This window comes from Heterodontus francisci, chromosome 24, assembly GCF_036365525.1.
Source record: "Heterodontus francisci isolate sHetFra1 chromosome 24, sHetFra1.hap1, whole genome shotgun sequence".
Taxonomy (NCBI): Eukaryota; Metazoa; Chordata; class Chondrichthyes; order Heterodontiformes; family Heterodontidae; genus Heterodontus; species Heterodontus francisci.
In genome coordinates, this window is record NC_090394.1 from 32,343,094 (window position 1) to 32,362,917 (window position 19,824).

Below are 19,824 nucleotides of genomic sequence, written 5' to 3' on the forward strand. Positions count from 1 at the left end.
AATTTCTGTTTGTGTGATAGGGAATACACATCTCCTCATTGGAATGCACATTTACCTAAATTTAGGGAATTTAGACAAATATTGACAGAGCCAAGGTTCAGGGTTCCCCAGGTGTGCTCAAGAGTACGATTGCCAAAAGATTTCTGTTTACTGGTTCTGTGATCTGTTTGGTTGAAAGAATGCTACCACAATACTATACGTTCATAGATACAATGGAAGAATTTACACATGAGTTCTCCAGATCTCCCACCATTTACCTGTATTCAGCAACAATCAGCAGAAGTACTGGAGAATGGAATGTTTTTAGCTATATTGACCATTCCTTCAGCAGTTCCACAAATCTCCTGCCAGAGAGACACTCGTGGAAATTCCAGGTGCAGATTTTAAAAAAATTCTTTTCATTGGATGTGGGCATCGTTGGCAAGGCCAGCATTTGCTGCCCATCCCTAATTGTCCTTGACAACTGAGTAGCTTGCTAGACCATTTCAGAGGGCAGTTAAGAGTCAACCGCATTGCTATGGGTCTGGAGTCACATGTATGCCAGACCAGGTAAGAATGGCAGATTTCCTTCCCTAAAAGATATTAGTGAACAGATGGATTTTTACGACAATCAGTGGTAGTTTTCATGACGCCATTAGAGACTAATTTTCAATTCCAGATTTTTATTAATTGAATTTGAATTCCACCAGCTGAATGAAAAGAATGAAATATTTTTAAGAATATCTAGATTTTTGCTTATAGTGTGCATGTTACGTATAAGAAAAAAAAAATGAGGGATTAAACCTTGACTTTGTGAGCTAAAGGCTTCAATGTCAGAAGTGACGGCTTTAGTAAACCTCCCTTCTGGAGAATCTAGATTTAGCTATGGTTTAACTTGGGTTATAAAGGTATTGTAATGATTAGTTACTCTGATGTGCTTTGAGTTCTTGCCAGTAGCACCTAACATGAGAAACCCAATGAGTCAAGTATAGCTGTCCCAAAAATATCTAAAGTTGAGGCTGGATTATGAAAAATTGAAGACAAAGGTTTTGGCAGAAAATGGAAATGTACACCAGAGGTCAGTTCTATGTTTTATCATTAACAGCATACGGTTCACTTTACCAGCATACATCATTTACTTGGTGAAAACAAGTTTACATTTAAGGTCATATTACAGGAATGCAGCTTAAACTGTTAAACGGCACAAGTTAGGAGTGTAATGGAGTACTCCCACTTGCCTGGATGAGTGCAGTTCTAACAACACTTGAAGCTCGACATGATCCAGTAGAAAGCAGCCTGCTTGATTGGCACCCCATCCACCATGTTAAACATTCACTCCCTCCACCGCCGGCACATCGTGTACCATCTGCAAGATGCACTGCAGCAACTCGCCAAGGCTTTGACAGCACCTTTCAAACTCATGACCTCCACCACCTAGAAGGACAAGAGCAACAGCCGTATGGGAACACCACCCCTTGCAAGTTCCTTTCCAGGTCACACGCAATCCTGACTTGGAACTATATTGCCATTCCTTCACTGTCGCTGGGTCAAAATCCTGGAACTCCCTTCCTGACAGCACTGTGGGTGTATCTATGCCACATGGTCTGCAGCCATTCAAGAAGGTGGCTCATCCCCATCTTCTCAAGGACAATTAGGGATGGGCACTAAATGTTGGCATTGCCAATGATGCCCAAATCCCATGAACGAATTAAAAAAGCTACTAAATAGTAGCAGCTTCTGCTAATCCTATGTTGATATGTGTACGTGTATTTCTTAGTTATTTTACCACCAATTATGTTAGTGAAGGGAAATTCTCGTCATCCAACTTGATGAAAGGTCACTGACCTGAAACCTTAACTCTGTTTGTTTGTCTCTTCACAGATGCTGTCTGACTTGCTGAGTATTTCCAGCATTTTCAGTTTTTATTTCAGATTTGCAGCATCCTGAGTATTTTCTTTCTGTATAAGACTCATTGCACCTGGTTTTGGTAATGTGCAAAAATTGTGATGATTTATTAGTTGTAATTCTTAATGCTGAAAGATTCAATATTGGGTTAAAAGTTGAAAATCGCTAAGTTAGGAGTAAGAACTTTCCTCGATACAGTGGGATATAGTCTTAAAATAATTCTACTAGATTGTCATTGAAGCAGATAGTCCCAGTGATTTTTAAAGAAAAATTATATGTACTTCTGGAGTGAGAAGGAGTTGAGGACGATGGTGAGAAGATAATTGGGTAGGGTTGAGATCTGTCCTGATAGGATGGTCTTGCTGGGCCTAGTGGACTTTCTCTCCGTAAAAATCCTGCAGGTCACCTCTAAATTACTGTTGTTCATGGATATTTTGGAACTTTTGAAAGTGAACTTTGAAAGCTGTTGGAGCAACTTAGTAAATAGCGTAATTTACAGAATTCCTTTATAAGTTGTATCTTCTGTATTGTTGAAACTATTGGAATAAAAAAAACTGAGTGTCTCATGACAACGCATCCAAGCACCGACGCCATCACTGCAGTCCGAACTGCACACATGCGCGCAATATATTCATCCTTGCGCACACGCAAAATGCACCCGAGCTTGCCAGTACTAATGAGGCAAGCATGCGAATACATCATCACACAAAGGGATGTCAGCCTCCAGCGTGAGTTTTGGAAAGCGGCTTTGATCGCCTCTTCTCTTACGCGCTCCCTCCTGCAATCGACGCCTCAATCGCAGCTTCTGTTCCCCATTCCCTCCCGCAATCGGCGCCTCAATCGCAGCTTCTCTTCCCCATTCCCTCCCGCAATCGGCGCCTCAATCGCCACTTCTCTTCCCCATTCCCTCCCGCAATCGGCGCCTCAATCGCCTCTTCTCTTCCCTGCTCCCGCCCGTAATCGGCGCCTCAATCACTCCTTCTCTTCCCCACTCCCTCCCGGCATTCTCTCCCGCACCCGCTTGCTCCCCCTCCCCCACCCAACCCGCCGCTTCTCTGGGCGGCGCGGCAGGACGGAACGGCATTCAGTCGGGTGCGGAATAGAATGGCGGAATGGAGCAGTGAACGGTGTGAAGCAGCAGGAGGGAGCAGCGCAAAGGCAGGCACAGAAGGGAGCAGGAAACTGAAGCGGTGATCGCAGGAAGGAGCGGCGACCAGAAGCAACAATCACGAGAGGGTGCTGTTGGGGATGTGAAGGTGGCGATTGTGGCCATTGAGGGGTGAGAGGGTTTGGGTTCAGTTTTTTTTTGTTAAATTGAGCAGCGCCAAATTTATTACTGGCAGCTGCCTGAGACGTCGCAGACAGTGACATTTCTGTTGATGAGGTTGCATTTGCGCATGTGCCAGTACTGCGCCACCTAGTGGTTGCGTTGTCAGCAAGCTCAGCCTAAATAAACTGCAGAGATAATATAGTTGTCCAGCAGGATATAATTATATAATCAAGTCACTTGAAGTAAAAAAGGTAGATGGTTATCTGCAAGTGAGGCGCAGCTGCACTAACACACAATTTAAACTGAATACTCCACTATCAAGGGTCAAGAATTTCCACTGATCGGAGGTCTGGGACCTGCTATTTTTAGGTTCTGACTTCCAGAATACATTCCTTTTAAGTCCATTTGCCCAGTTGATAAGTAGAAAGAGATGAATTTAAAGCAACAAAAATTGTGACTAAGATTCATAAGTATTGATATAAAGAGCAAGTGGGGAAATAAAACACTTAAACTATGTGAAGTAAAAGCAGAAAAAGGAAAATGGATACTCAATATAATTTGGGTAATCATGGCTAAAAAATGATTTTCATACAATTATAGGATCTTGATTGGTAGGTTTGTTTAAACGCTGGTTTTAGACCAATCACATATTTTTGATCCCTGATTACACAGTGTTCTTCACAGTGCTGTGTGTAGCTGGGTCATTTTTACTAAAAGAAATGCTGTGTAAATAATTTTTTTGGAACTCCATCTTTTTTCTTGCATTGCCTTCTGTCTCCAAACTATTCCCTTCTCATTTCCTCTTTCCTTCACCCTCTCTTTTCCTCCCTCCCTTTACCATGTGATGAGGTAATTGACCTGTGCTTTGCATCTCCATGAGGAAACTTTCTCATAACTTGAATTTTTTTTTGTAACTGGCTAGTCCTTGAATGCGGATAGTGGCAAACATGCTGTATCGATCTATCAGCAACATTTGTCAAAGAAGGAAACTGATGTTATTTTGTTGTTCAACAAGAGATTGCTGGATTATTGCTTATCTGATTTTTTCTGCAAGATGTGATGACAGTAGGCACCAAGATTATGTATACAGTAATGATGTGAAGTGAACTGAATTCCAAATGAGTTGAGTTCAGTTTTGATTACTTCAGATATAAACAGTGGAGGGTGTTGAGAGAAGACTAATAATGAAGTATTTACAACTTGTGAAGAAATGTTGGCTTTGACTAGCCTTATCTGTTGCACCAAAGCAGTTCTCAAGCCTATTGGTATTTCTCATATGAATGATGAAAAATGAACATGATTTAGCTCAATAGGTACTGACTACTGTGTGGAATAATATCATTAGGATGCTACTTGTTGTAAATCTCCATTTCTACCCTATTTGATAAGTAACCTTACTCGAAGAAATTCCATGGCTCTAGGTATAAATGGATGACTTTATTAAGCCCTTGGCCTAGAGATTTATTTTGGCCAGTTTCAAGTGTCAACTGGGCAAGGGGAACAAGATTGAGGTCTGAGGATCTCCAGAAGTTAGTCCTAGGGCCTAAATAATTGCATTTTTACCTGAAACGTGTGTAATAAATACAAATTTCTACCCTAATATGTTGGAAAATATGGATTATTCACGTTGAAGTCAGGTTAGAGATTGATCACATTTGTTCCCATTCGACGAGGAAATCAAAGTCGTAGAGAATGAGAATACACTTTGTAGATTCAGCATGATAATGCTGGAAATTTATAATTGTGAGGCGAAATTTGAGATACTGGGATTATTTCCGCAGCAGTGGTGAAGGCTAAGAGGAAATTTAATAGAGATTTTTAAAATCTTGATGGGACTTGATGTCCTGCATAGGTGACAACCATTTCTTTTGTTTGGGGGTGACGGTGATGAGATTTCAGTTTAAGATTGTCATTAAGAAAGTGAGGAAGGAGGTTGGAGAAAATGTTTTCAGTTGTTGGTGCATGGAATGCTTTGCCACAGGTGGTGGTTGAGGAAGAAATCATAGCATCTTTTAAGGGGAAATGTCATAAATTTTGAAGCAAAGGAAATAAGAGCTATGGGAAAACTGCATGATGAAGCAAATTTTAGATTTCTTTAGCAACAAGTTGACAGAAATATTCTGGGTCAGTTGACCTCCTTGATGCCATGTTGCCTGCTTTTAAGCTTCTGTGAACAACTAAGATCTTAAATTGCTTCTGAAACAAAACAAAATTCCTTTTAAAGTACAATGGGAATAAAGCAGTACTGAATGGATAGAATATTATTGAGCAGTACACTTAAATGGGAACGCTCATCTGGCAATCAAAATATGGTAACAAGAAAGCCAATTAAGTGTGTGACATCATGTTCAAGAATATTAGTTGCAAAGGAACTTAAGAAATAGTCATGTTTGAAACGGTCAACAATATGGGTTTGAAGAATGCACTTGTCGTGCTTTTCTTTGAATGAAATTAACTTTGCCTACATTCTGTACTCATAACCCGCACGCATAACAGGTTTATGCCCTGTTGAGGAGTCTGATGGATAGTCTGTCAGTGGGAGATTTTTGTCCTTGGCCTGTTATCTGGTTCTGTTTACTGTCAGCTCGCCACTCCTACCATCACCTCTGAAATCAATAACTGTCTAATTATTAGTTCTGCTGGCTCCGACAAATTTTGCCATCAGCACCACAATCAATCAGGCTTGTTCCCAGGCGGATCCTACAGCTTGAAACACTGCGAGGTTAATTGTCAAGTAATTTGGAACCAACAGACGATTTATGTTCATAATTAATTTTCGTAGGGATTTGTACAGGGAGGAATAAAGCTCAAACCTAAGGCTAAGGTGTGCATGCCACAGGAAACAATATATTAATGTTACTTTTACAAGTAAAGGATAAAGAGAACATGTATATTACTTCCTATTCAATTCTGATTATAGTAAAGAAAATAGGAGACTTCAGTGTTATTTATAACTCGGAACAGCACGAATTGATGAAAGGATTAATTGTTTTCACAGCAATGATTTTGTGTTTTGCAGCATTATCATTAACCAGTTATAATTTTTGTACTGGGAGCTGACTCTGAGCACCAGGAATGAATGCTGCAATGTTTTCTGTGATGTGGATTTAACAGTTAGTTCAATAAATTGTATTTTAAGGTTGCACTTACTTTTTTTTCCACCAAACTATAAATTGCCTTCATTCTTCTATGACAGTACTTCAACTGAAGTGACAATGTTACAGTAGCATTATTGATGTCACCTTCAGCAATGTATTTTTTGTTTCCTTCAATAATATGAAATCTGTTCTACTTTCTAGCTGATGTCTTGATTTCCCCAGATTACACAGCAGGCAGAGAGTAGCCGACCCACCTGCTGTGACACTACCATTGCTGCTCTGAGCCAGATCTGAGGAGCTGCACAACAGCAGATGAGGAACTATATTCCCTTCCTTACTAATGAACAGGGGGCTGATTTGAGATTGACAACTCAACTATGTGTGAGCTTGAGCCGGCATACCACCATTACAGAATGTTAGTGCACTAATGTGGCAGGCCCACTATGTAGTTTCCATAAATAGTTTAAGTAAAGTAAAAAAAAAATTAATATGAGTAATGGGTTACTCTTGACTACCGACATACTTTTAGGGCCTATGAAAATATACAAAATGCTTAATTCTAGAGTACTCAATAGATCATCTTGATCTGAATTTCGGGCGGTAATATGGTGGAAAAATTATCAATGTGTACGATCTGCACAAAGCAATTATGGTATTAAGAGTACTCTCTGTATATTTTGTGGTAAGATGTTATGTTCATTTTAATGGGATTGACCTCCAGAATGATTACTTAGTTAATTTTGTTGCAAGCTGTGCTGCTGTGGTATAGAACATGGCTATCGGACCCGAACCCGACAACGTGTCGGGTTCGGGTTGGGTTGGTCTCTCTTCTGGGTCCAAAATTCGGACTCGGCTCGGGTCGGGCTGGGCATGGACAGAGATCATGACAAACAGAAATCAGAGGTGAGAAGAGTGGGGGGTAGGAGGGGAAAGAAACAGCTACAAGTTCCGACATAAAGCACCTGAGTGAAATTAACCCAACCCCTTACACTCTGAAATCTATCAAGTCCAGGAGAAACTGACAAGCCCGGGGAAGATACCAGTAACTGCAGTAAGTACAGAAACATCAACTGAGCTCTTGCTTTGATATATACTTGGCCCAAGGATTTAAATTTATCTAGAAATAGGGAGATTAAACTTCCCAACCCCGAGTTCTCCGCGGAGTTTTTTTTTTGTTAATGACATCGGAACTTGATACAGTTCAGAAGCTTGTTTGTTACATTGCATGATTTCTTGAAGTGGATACTTTTTTTCCCGCAAGTGCTCAGGGTCTTGGCGCCTTTGCCTGTTTGAAATCAGTGTTTGTTGTTTTTTTTTAAACTTTATGATGTTAATTGAACATGGGTACATTAACAACTGCCACCTGTACTCAATCACAGGTCTAAAGCCTGGCTACCCGACCAAGCCGGAATACAGGTGTCGGGGTTGGGTCGGGCATTTAACAAAATTAAAGGACTTGGGCTTGGGTCGGGTTCAGGTTGGCTGTTGTGGGGTCGGGTCGGGTTTTAATTTTATACCGGAGACAGGCTTTACTGTGGTAGCCATGGCAGTCTAATTTTGAAGTTGACCATTGCATTAAGACAGTGACCCACATGATGTATGCATCCACCATGTTTTGAAGTTGTGTTCTTTATTTGTTCATGTAGCATTTGAGATTCGGATTTGTTTTGGCATATTAGCTGAGTTTTTAAAATCTGGATGACTGCATACGCTAATACATAGATTTGTCATACTAAGGACATGCATATGGTCAATGTGACAGCTGGTTCATTCGTTGGGAGTTATAAATCAAGATCACCAACTAATCACAGTAACTTCCTCTGATTCTGAAATTAGGCTTTATAATTGAAGTTGAAGTTATGAAGTCAGCAGAAGTGATTCACAAGTAGATACAGAGAAACTATTTCCCCCAGTGGGGAATGAAGAACGAGGGACATAATCCTAAAATGAGATCTAGGCCAAGAAGCACATTTTCCAAAAAAAAGGCGAGTGAAAATCTGGAACTCTTACACCACCCCTCCCCCCGCCACAGAAGGCTGTGGCTGCTGGGTCAATTGAAATTTTCAAGCCTGAGATTGATAGTTTTTTTTGTTAGGTAAGGGTATGAAGGCATACGGAGCAATGGAGGGTAAATGGAGTTGAGGTACAGATCAGCCATGATCTACAACTGCTGGAGCAAGTTTGAGGGGCTGAATAGCCTACTCCTGTATGTTCAAAGCAATTTGTCCGATTCATGGAACAGCTGAGGGAAAATGAAAGGATATTACCTTTTCTGTGCCAATATAAATCTTGATTCTGACTTTTATCACCTGTCTTAGGAATCGATAGGTTGACTACCTGACGCACACTGTATTCTTGCTCATGCACTTTGGGAGAAGTATGGTTGACAAAAGTGATCCCAAAAGTCGGGTTTACATTAATCCTTTAAGGCTGCAGAGAATGAATGAGTCAATGTCACTAGTACAAGTGAAAAAGATAACTTCACTGCTGCAGAAGCAAGTACTCATACCTTTTTGTTGAAATAAATGGCAGGAAACATAGTTCATGCACTGAATGCAGATTTTCTTGATCTATTTTCATTGGGTAATATTTTCTCAGCCACTACAGTGTATGTATGTTTTTTTAAACACTGATTCCAGCCCTTTACCTACATTTCTGTGCAGTGTTTTGGAGTACTCCTCTATCTCCTGTCTGCCTTTCATTGGTGCAACCTTACAGTGGCAGAGCCAAGATTAATGACTTGCCCTGTTGAGGAATTATGGGCATGACCTTGTATCCTAATCGTTTTGGAGTTTCAACATTCCATGGATCTGTGCCAGCTTTCTTTTTCTTGCACTTAACCTGTTACCAAGGTTGGTTTGCATGTTGACCAACATATTCGTATGAAGGTATATTGCTTACAAATTGCAAGAAAAGCGCACCTTGGTGAAATCAGCTTATTTGATATATTTACTTCAATTCTTTTAAATGTATTTGCATTTTAAAGAGATCATAGTTTTTTTTTTACAGCAGCAGGTCACTAGGAAGGATAGGTTAATATTTCATGCTGTCACTTTTTTTTTGCTTTTGCAGTGATGGAGTCGGATGTTTATGTGGCCTGGCCAGTTGAACCCTTGTGTTTCTAATCATAACATCACCTTTGGAGAATAGCTCTGTGTCAAATTTTAGTTTTGACCTTTCACCTTTTCTTCTGCTTTAATTTCATGCTGTAAAAACAGCATAATGAGGGGTTTACTGACCCAATTGGAAGTTTTAATAAAACCTATTAGTGCTAAAAGTTGTGCCTTAAGGAAACAATTACTAAAAGAAACCCAGCTTGGTGCTGGCCTAGGTAATGGACATTGCTATTAAATGTTTCCAGATTGGTTGTTTAACTCTTGCATTACCTTCTTTCTCGTATAAATGCTTTCACTGCGGTAACTCTGTTTACAAAGGTGCACTATTGTGCAGTGATGTTTTAGTAACTGGAGTACCAAACTGAAATGATTGGCACCGCTTTATGCACTGAGGTTAAACTATAGCTTTGACATAGGACTCATAGTTACAGATGTGTAACTAACTGTGACCACTGCAACCCAATCTGTAGATCTGATCACAACCTTTTCTGGTTCCAGACCAGCCATTGTTCTTGAGGAACAATAACTGAACTAGGTTGGTGCTAGTTAATATTGGTTTGTCCCTGCTAGAAACTGTTGGACTAAAGATTATGGACACTACACTGACTATTGGTCTTCATAAATACTAGACCGTATTTTCAACCAATGGAGGTGTTCTGTCAAATCTTCAGTAATATAAACACTTCATGCTGTGCTTTTGCCAATTTACAAAGCAGTGTGAATTCAAATAAACTCGAAGGAATCGATAAGAAATGGCTGAAGGGTAGGAAGCAGTGGGTTCTGTTTAGAGGAGTAATATCATAGGAGAGGGGCAGTACTGGGGGGAGTGCCCCAAAGGTTGGAGTTTGTACACCAGTAGTTTTAATTTAAACAAGTGACCTTGATTCAGAAGTTCAATCCAAATTATTGCATTCAGGGATAACAAACAATGGGTGGCAGTCGGTTTTGAAGCAACTTGCTAAGCCTCTCTCGACAGCATCTTCCAAACCCGGGACCTCTACCACCTCGAAATACAACAGCAGACGTATAGGAACACCACCAACTGCAAGTTCCCCTCCAAACCACTTGGAACGACATCACTGTCGCTGGGGCAAAAACCTGGAACTCCCTTCATAACAGCACTGTGGGTGTACCGACACAAGATGGACTGTAGTGGTTCAAGAAGGCGGTTCACCACCATCTTCTCAATGGCGGTCGGGAATGGACAACAAATGCTGACCTTGCCAGCAACGCTTCTGTCCGATGAAAGAATAAATTAAGGGGGCAGTCAAGGACCTACAAAATGTAGGTAAGCGTAAAATACTGCACATTGAAAGAAAGAATGGTTTTATATAGCTAAAGCTGAAGATTAGAGATATCTAGGGGTGCTGGTAGATAGCATCTTATTTGTAGAGTTAATCCGGCCTGCAGGAATCAACTAAGCATGTAGACTGCTGAACTGTGCAACCAGATCACTTTTGAGTCAAGTACAAGTCAGAGAATATTGTGCTGCAGCTATTTTTCGGCAGACAGTGGTTTGATGCCATAGATGTTTGCACCTAGCACCTGTCTGTACCTAGCACAATTGGATCATTGGTATGCACATCATAAATCAACACCAAAATCTGTTCGTACCTGCAGTTTGAAATGCATGCAAATTAATGGGAACATTGATTTAAACTTTAAATGAGGTCCCAAGGTACTATGGCAAGTAAGCAGCCTCCAACATTCAGACTTTTCGACAGTCCTGCTTTAGAGTTTTGGTATGTGGCATTTGGTAAATTCAAGGCACCAGCAGCCTCGCCAATGTGGATGCTGTGAAGCAGCAGCAGTGTTCAGGAAGTGGATGTTGTGGTGGAAAAAAAATCCCAAAAATTATTTATCTAAAAGATTGCAGGAGGGAGAGTCATAGCGTTATACAGCACAGAAACAGGCCCTTCGGCCCATCGTGTCTGTGCCGGCCATCAAGCACCTATCTATTCTAATCCCATTTTCCAGCACTTGGCCCGTAGCCTTGTATGCTATGGCATTTGAAGTGCTCATCTAAATACTACTTAAATGTTGTGAGGGTTCCTGCCTCTACCACCTCTTCAGGCAATGTGTTCCAGATTCTAACCACCCTCTGGGTGAAAACATTTTTCCTCAAATCCCCTCTAAACCTTCTGCCCCTTACCTTAAATCTATGCCCCTTGGTTATTGACACCTATGCTAAGGGAAAAAGTTTCTTCCTAGTTACCCTATCTATGCCCCTCGTAATTTTGTATACCTCAGTCAGGTCACCCCCTCAGCCTCCCCTGCTGTAAGGAATACAATTCTAGCCTTTCCAGTCTCTCTTCATAGCTGAAATGCTCCAGCCCAGGCAACATCCTGGTGAATCTCCTCTGCACCCTCTCCAGTGCAATCACATCCTTCCTATAATGTGGCAACCAGAACTGGTACACTGTACTCCAGCTGTGGCCCAACTAGCGTTTTATACAGCTCCATCATAACCTCCCTGCTCTCATATTCTGTGCCTCGGCTAATAAAGGCAAGTATCCCATATGCCTTCCTCACCACCTTATCTTCCTGTGCTCATGCCTTCAGTGATCTATGGATAAGTACACCAAGGTCCCTCTGACTCTCTGTACTTCCTAGGGTCCTATAATTCATTGTATATTCCCTTGCCTTGTTAGTCCTCCCACAATGCATCACCTCACACTTCTCAGGATTAAATTCCATTTGCCACTGCTCTGCTCATCTTACCAGCCCATCTATATCGTCCTGTAATCTAAGGCTTTCCTCCTCATTATTTAAGACACTACCACTTTTCGTGTCATCTGTGAACTTACTGATCATACCTCCTATATTCACATCTAAATCATTAATGCACACTACAAACAGCAAGGGTCCCAGCACTGATCCCTGCGGTACACCACTGGTCACAGACTTCCAATTGTAAAAACAACCCTCAACCATCACCCTCTGCCTCCTACCACTAAGCCACTTTTGGATCCAATTTGCCAAATTGCCCTGGGTCCCATGAGCTCTTACCTTCTTAACCACTCTCCCATGCAGGACCTTATCAAAAGCCTTACTGAAGTCCATGTACTACATCAACTGCTTTACTCTCATCTGCACACCTAGTCACCTCCTCGAAAAATTCAATCAAGTTTGTTAGACATGATCTCCCCCTGACAAAGCCATGCTGACTATCGTTGATTAATCCCTGCTTCTCCAAGTGGAGATTAATCCTGTCCCTCAGAATTGTTTCCAATGGTTTCCCCACCACTGATGTTAGATGCATGCATGAGCATCAGAATTATTTTGGAAGTATTAATTCCAGAGGTAATGCACTCCAAAAAAAATCGGCTGTAGTCACTATCTATTATTTAAAAAAATAACTGATGGAGAGGAGGGAGATGAAAAAAATATGTGGTTTGTGTACATTTTGACTTCAGGAGTGTATAAATCCCATTGTCCTTGAATGGTTATGTTGCTAGCACAACTCTGACAGATTTAAGTTGTTCACTTTGTACTTAAAATATGAAAGTTTCTGCTTTGTTTAAACTCGTATCAAGAAAACATGCTATACCAAATGAGGGTTTTTAATTCATCGGTTGGAAACCTACATTAAACTTTTAAAAAGGAGCTGGGATCCTACAGTTAACTTTTAAAAAAGCTGGCAGCCAAGATGGCCACCACAATTTGGATTGAAATACCTCACATTCCAGGACATCGAATTGGAGACGCATGTCTAATGAGGTTGCATCCAGGACAATGCCTCATGAATTTGGAAACAGCTAACAGCTTCATTTCTAATGACAAAACATTCAAAGCCATCTTGGAACATTAAGAATGGAGTCAAAGCTCCAGGGAGTGAAAGTTTAAACAATGAGACTTGAGAGAGATTGAAAAATACCTAGACTTGAATCTAATTAAACTGCAAATGAGGACACTGGGCAATCATGTGATCACTTCCCCATCTGTGGAAAACTAGCAGTCTTTTGCAAAAGGGCAAGCTCCTGAGACTTTGAAGCAGACACGCTTCTCGTGCCAACCAGATAAGACCCTAGTGGGGCTGTGTGTGTGTCTCTCTTTCACTCTGTCCCCCCAGATAACATTGCAAGTTTGAAACTTGTCTGCACCTGTGTCTATTATTGCTATATACAGAGACCCCGGGGAGGAAAGCCACCTACAACTCAGTCTCTAAGAAAAACCCTGAACCAGGTAGGCCAGCCACAAAGTGCACTTCTACCAGCTCGCGACTTCCAGATCACAACTTCAGTTGGAAGACAGCAGAATTACCCGACCCCCACAGACTGTATTTTTTTTAAAAGTGGTTTTATTATTTTATTTAGATCGAGTTTAGTTTTTTTAAGTACAATAAACTCACCTCTATCTTGTTTAAACTAAAGAAAACCTGTCTGGTTCTGTTTTGATTACAACAAAGGATAAAAATAAAACACTCACTGAAGTGGTAAGCACATCCACTGTTTTAAAAGGAATAAACCCTGTTGCGGTCAGATAAGAAGGACAAGAGGCGAGCCTTGTGGCTCCTCACCTGATCGTAACACTTGGCATATCATAAGGAATTATTCAATCTAATGTATTCTGTATCCAAAAGGAAAATATGCAGGAATATATGGAATGACAGACCTAAATGCAACCTTTTTGACATCTGAAATTTTTAGGTTTGCACAGCAAATATACTACAGGAATGCTGGCCTCCTGCTCTGCAGCTTGCCTTTTTTTATTTTGTTCTTGGGATATGGGTGATGCTAAGAAGTCAATAATCTGCATCAAACCTGCAGACAAGGATGGTGCTGTTGTTGTCTGGCATACCGACCTCTACTTTGTAGAAGCTCAGCGCCAACTGTCAGACACTTCTTCCTACTTTTCCCTGGACCATGAGCCCACTACCGAACATCAAGTGACTGTCCACAGGACTGTCACTGACCTCATCTCCTCTGCAGATCTTCCCTCTACAGCTTCCAACCTCATAGTCCCGCATCACTGGACAGCTGCTTCTTCCTCCTTCCTAAAATCAACAAACAGGACTGTTCTGGCAGACCCATTATTTCAGCCTGCTCCTGCCCCACTGAACTTATTTATACCTATCTTGATTCTATCTTTTCTCCCCTGGTCCAGTCTCTTCCCAACTACATCCGTGACTCTTCTGACGCCCTATGTCATTTTGGCGATTTCCAGTTTCCTGGCCCCAACCGTCTCCTCTTCACTATGGACGTTCAATCTCTCTACACCTCCATCCCCCATCAGGAAGGTTTGAGGGCTCTCTGCTTCTTCCTTGAACAGAGGCCTAACCAGTCCCCATCCACCACCACTTTCCTCCGCCTGGCTGAACTTGTTCTCACATTGAACTACGTCTCCTTCAACTCGACTCACTTCCTTCAAGTAAAAGGTGTTGCTATGGGTACCCGCATGGGTCCTAGTTATGCCTGTCTTTTTGTGGGATATGTCGAACATTCTCTGTTCCAGTCCTACTCAGGCCCCCTCCCCCAACTCTTTTTCCGGTACATTGATGATTGTATCGGTGCCGTTTCCTGCTCCTGGCCAGAACTGGAAAACTTGATCAACTTTGCTTCTAATTTCCACCCTTCTCTCACCTTTACATGGTCCATCTCTGACACTTGCCTTCCCTTCCTCGACTTCTCTGTCTCCATCTCTGGGGATAGGCTGTCTACTAATATTCATTTTAAACCCACTGACTCCCACAGCTACCTCGACTACACTTCTTCACACCCAGCCTCCTGTAAGGACTCCATTTCATTCTCCCAGTTTCTGATGTATCTGCTCTGATGATGCTACCTTCCATGACACCGCTTCTGCTATGTCTTACTTTTTCCTCAACCAAGGATTCCACCCCCCCCCCCCCCCCATCCCACTGTGGTTGACGGGGCCCTCAACCATGTCCGGTCCATTTCCTGCACCTCTACCCTAACCCCTTCCCCTCCCTCCCAAAACCGCAACAGGGTTCTCCTTGTCCTCACTTTCCACCCCACCAGCCTCCACATCCAAAGGATAATCCTCTGTCAGTTCTGCCACCTCCAGCGTGATGCCACTACCGAATGCATCTTCCCCTCCCTTCCCCTGTCAGCATCCCGAAGGGATTGTTCCCTCCGCAACACCCTGGTCAACTCCTCCATTACCCGCACCACCTCGTCCCCTTCCTACGCACCTTCCCCTGCAATCGCAGGAGGTGTAATACCTGCCCATTTACCTCCTCTCTCCTCACTGTCCAAGGCCCCAAGCACTCCTTTCAGGTGAGGCAGTGATTTACTTGTACTTTTTTTCAATGTAGTATACTGTATTCGCTGCTCACAATGTGGTCTCCTGTACATTGGGGAGACCAAACGCAGACTGGGTAGCCGCTTTGCGGAACACCTCCGCTCAGTCCGAAAGCATGACGCCAAACTTCCGGTTGCTGGCCATTTCAACACACCCCCCTGCTCTCATGCTGACATATCTGTCCTGGACTTGCTGCAGTGTTCCAGTGAACATCAACGCAAGCTCGAGGAACAGCACCTGATTTACCGATTAGGCACGCTACAGCCTGCCGGACTGAACATGGAGTTCAATAATTTCAGAGCATGACGGGGGCCCCCCCTTTCCATTTTCATTTTTAGTTACTTTTTCTTTTTTCTTTATGTGTTTATTTTATTTTAGTTTAGTTTCTTTAGTTTGTTTCTACTGTACTTACCCACTGTTTTTTCATAGGCTGCGTTTGCTGACATTGCTACCACTAGGTGGCGCTGCAGTGGCACATGCGCAAATACAGCATGTGCCACGAAAACGTCACAGTCTGCGACTTTAGGCAGCTACCAGGACTAAAGCTGGCACTGCTCAAATAATCACACGAAGGCAACCTAACCTAAACACATGGCAGCACACAATGGCGGGAGGGAGAGAGCGAGCGGGCCGGGGACGGGGTGGGGGGAGCGGAGCAGAGCGGGCTTCTCTCTCCACAGATGCTGCCAGACCTGCTGAGTATTTCCAGCATTTCTTGTTTGTGTTTATAATTTCTAGTTGCCCTGAGGGAATTGTGGACTGGGTGTAAGGTGCCATACAGATCAGGTTGGGATCATTAGAGGCTTTCACGGTACCTTTATGATATTAACCCACAAATTACCCGATCTGTTGATTTCAGTTTCACAACTTGCAATGGTGAGATTTGAACTCATGACCTCTGGGTTCCTAGTCAAGTTCTTAGTCCATAATTACAAGGCTATCAGACGCCCTGGTTGGCATGTGATGAAATCAGTGATGTAGAAACTTTCATGGCTAACTTGTTCTGGAGCAATTGTCCAATGTTGTTTCTGAAGAAATTATTGATACATTCTTGTATTTTGTATTTATAATGTCTGTGTGTCACTGCTGAATGGTATCACTGCTCCTGAACGTCCCAAAGCTTTGGATAAAATCTTTTTAGAGGCTTCGATTTGTCCCAGTCCCAATTAGTACATGTTGATTTATACATGAGAAAGTCAACCCCATCAGGTTTAATGTATAAAATGTGCATCCCATTTGTCATCTTGTCAGGTTTGGTATGTTTTTGATTTATTCAAATGATTCGGTTATTGTTTCCATGCATTTACTTATCCAGCATTAGGGGATGAAATTTGTTGACAATAATTCCAAAATAACGAACTAAATATAATAAGCTTAGTTATCTTAGATCATATTAATGCATTTTTGAGTCTTTTTTTTATGTAAATATCAGTGATAATTGAGCACTTTCTGTAAAAGGTCCGCTTTTTTAATAAGGCCACTATTTTATACTTTTCCTTTCGGTTATTTAGTTATGTATGTGTGTGTGGAGGGGGTGATGATTGGTAGAGAATGAAGATGAATGGTTTTCAAGAGAACCTTGTTAAAATTCTGGGCTGTGCAAAGGCACAAAAAATATTCAGATAGACTGAGAGGTACAAATATGTGATGACTACAGCAAGATATTATTGGTTTTGCATAAATGTTTTAGATGGGCAAAAGGCCATCAAGCTCAAACAATTCATTTCTTTTTGTAGATGTACAATCAAAAGTATTAATGATGAAGTAAATACATCTTGAATTTAGGTATATAAATTTACATGTTCTGTAAAACTCACATTTTTTGGTAGGATAATTAGTAATTTTCCTTTTCGTAAAATGTAGTTTCTGCTGAAATTGTCTTGGGGTGTTTAAGAGAAAACTTGTTCTCGTTTGACTTTTAGGCGTCAGTGCTGTAAATGAATGAAGTAGTTTAGGTTTGCAATTTGCATCTGGTTGGAGTTAACCTGGCCAAATCTCAACTTCTTCCTCCTTGTTGATACTGCCTTTCAAAAGCCAGCCCTCCTCCCAATAGCAAAGAGACTTCTCAGCACTAGTGCACCGAAGTATGAGACCTGTAAAACTCTTGTCTCATTGCACACTTCAGCAACTATAGATACATAAGTGTTTTTCGTTTGTATCATTTTGAAAATGCAGTTCCCCACCTGGAGAAAACTGCATGTGCTGAAGGCCTTTTGATGGTGTAGACGTTCTGCCTGATGACTCCAAGGCTTCTAGAGATGGATCAGGTTTCTAGATGCATGTTCAACTCATTGGGGCTTTTACCCATCAGCTTTTTTCAGGTTTTACAATTTTTTGGGCTGAAAATGTTTATATTGTGTCCTCTCTTGTTTTGACTTTATATCAGAAAAAAGTCACCTGTAGTTTAATGGAAAAGTTAACCAGAGTGAAATAATTAACACACATAAGTCTGCTTTTGACTTGGGAATCTTCAGGGAAACCAAACATTTGTTGATTTTGGTTGTGTCAGTGAAATATAATTAACATAAAGCTTGTTTTTTTTTATATCCCCGTGTTCTCTCTCTACTTGTAGCACAGCTATTGAATGCTGATCTGGAGTAGGAACCCTAGCCAATTTTTGCCTCCACCCTATTCTAATCCATGGGTGCTAAGGGCAATTTTACAACCAGCTATGGAGAGATCAGTGCGCTAAACACAAGCTGTGGATCATACCTCGTTCGTATAGCTCGACTATTCATTGGGGAAATTCACTGAGTTATCAGGGACCTAAAGCCTACTATTGCATAATTTTTCTTTAAACAGAACTTAAATCCATTCGTATAATTGTTGAGGTTTCTTCATATTTCATATGCTGCTTTCATGAGTTTTGCCCAGATTTCTCTTTTCTTAACACTGTTCCCCTCCTGCCCACCATCGCTCCCTCTTCTCCGTGCCCCCCCCCCCACCCCCCCCTCCCAAATCATGGCATCAGAGGTTTCCAATTTTGGTACTTCCTTTTGTTAACTGCCTGAACCATCTTTTCATCCCTGTCTCCAGAGGCACAAAACATGCTAAACTGAGCCTCTTGCTCCAAATATATTTTTAAAAAGCTCTACCTTTTGTGCGGAGTGATTCTATTTCTTTTGGAGATAACGCAGTAATGCTGATTATATATTTCTGTATGCTGTGTTTTGCCTTTCCATTGCAAAATTGAAAACAATTATTGCATATGGGCACAAATGAGAATTCTTCCCTCCCATATTACTCCTGTACCCAGGGTGGAATCTTTGTCTCCTATTAATATCAAAAATAGACTATGCCATAGGTAGGCTATGAAATATGAAGATGGCTGTATATTGTGCCTGACGTCATGGTTTAGAGTAAGCTCAATGGTCTACCTCTGTAGCCACACTAAAGGGTGTCCTATACAACAGCTGGTCAGGACCTCGATGATATTAGAGTCATAGAGTCATACAGCACAGAAACAGGCCTTTCAGCCCACCGTGTCTGTGCCGGCCATCAAGCACCTAACTATTCTAATCCCATTTTCCAGTACTTGGCCCATAGCCTTGTATGCTATGGCATTTCAAGTGTTTATCTAAATTCTTCTTAAATGTTGTGAGGGTTCCTGCCTCTACAGGCAGTGCGTTCCAGATTCCAGCCACCCTTTGGGTGAAATTTTTTTTGATATTGCTCCTATACTTGTAGTTCTTGGATAAGCTAATTCTGTAGGAAATAGTGAATGAAAACCAACATTCTGCCTTCTTTTTGGCCTGCTGTCTTAGTGTACCGGTGCACTAGGATGTTTCGAAACCAGCTTTGACCTGTACAATTTTGCTGAGTATCTGCACCATAAATATCAAAGCATACAATATTTTACATTGTGACTGATTCATGTAGAGTCTAATTGGAGCCATGTGCACTTGGCTTTCAAATAATGAAACCGATCACAACCAAAGTATATTGAGCAGATCAGTTTTAATATCTGAGTTAAAGACCAAGTGCATATATACAAAAGAGGGATCCTCCAATGTTGTGTGCTTCAGTGAAGTTTTGCTTCACAAGAAAAAATCTTTAACTCTCATTTTGAAAGAGAATATACACACAGGAAATGTCTCCTTTATAGGTGCAGTATTGATGGTGTTAACCAGCTCCGATGGACTGCTTTAAAATTCATGAGAATATATTCCTATGACATAACTCAGATGTATCA

The 19,824-nt window shown here is 41.5% G+C and overlaps 1 protein-coding gene across 4 annotated transcripts in view; it reads left to right on the top strand.

Annotated features, from left to right (window-relative positions):
- lmf1 (lipase maturation factor 1) overlaps window positions 1-19,824 on the top strand; it is a 704,612-nt gene that overhangs the window by 79,435 nt on the left and 605,353 nt on the right. The gene's annotated exons all lie outside the window — the stretch shown is intronic.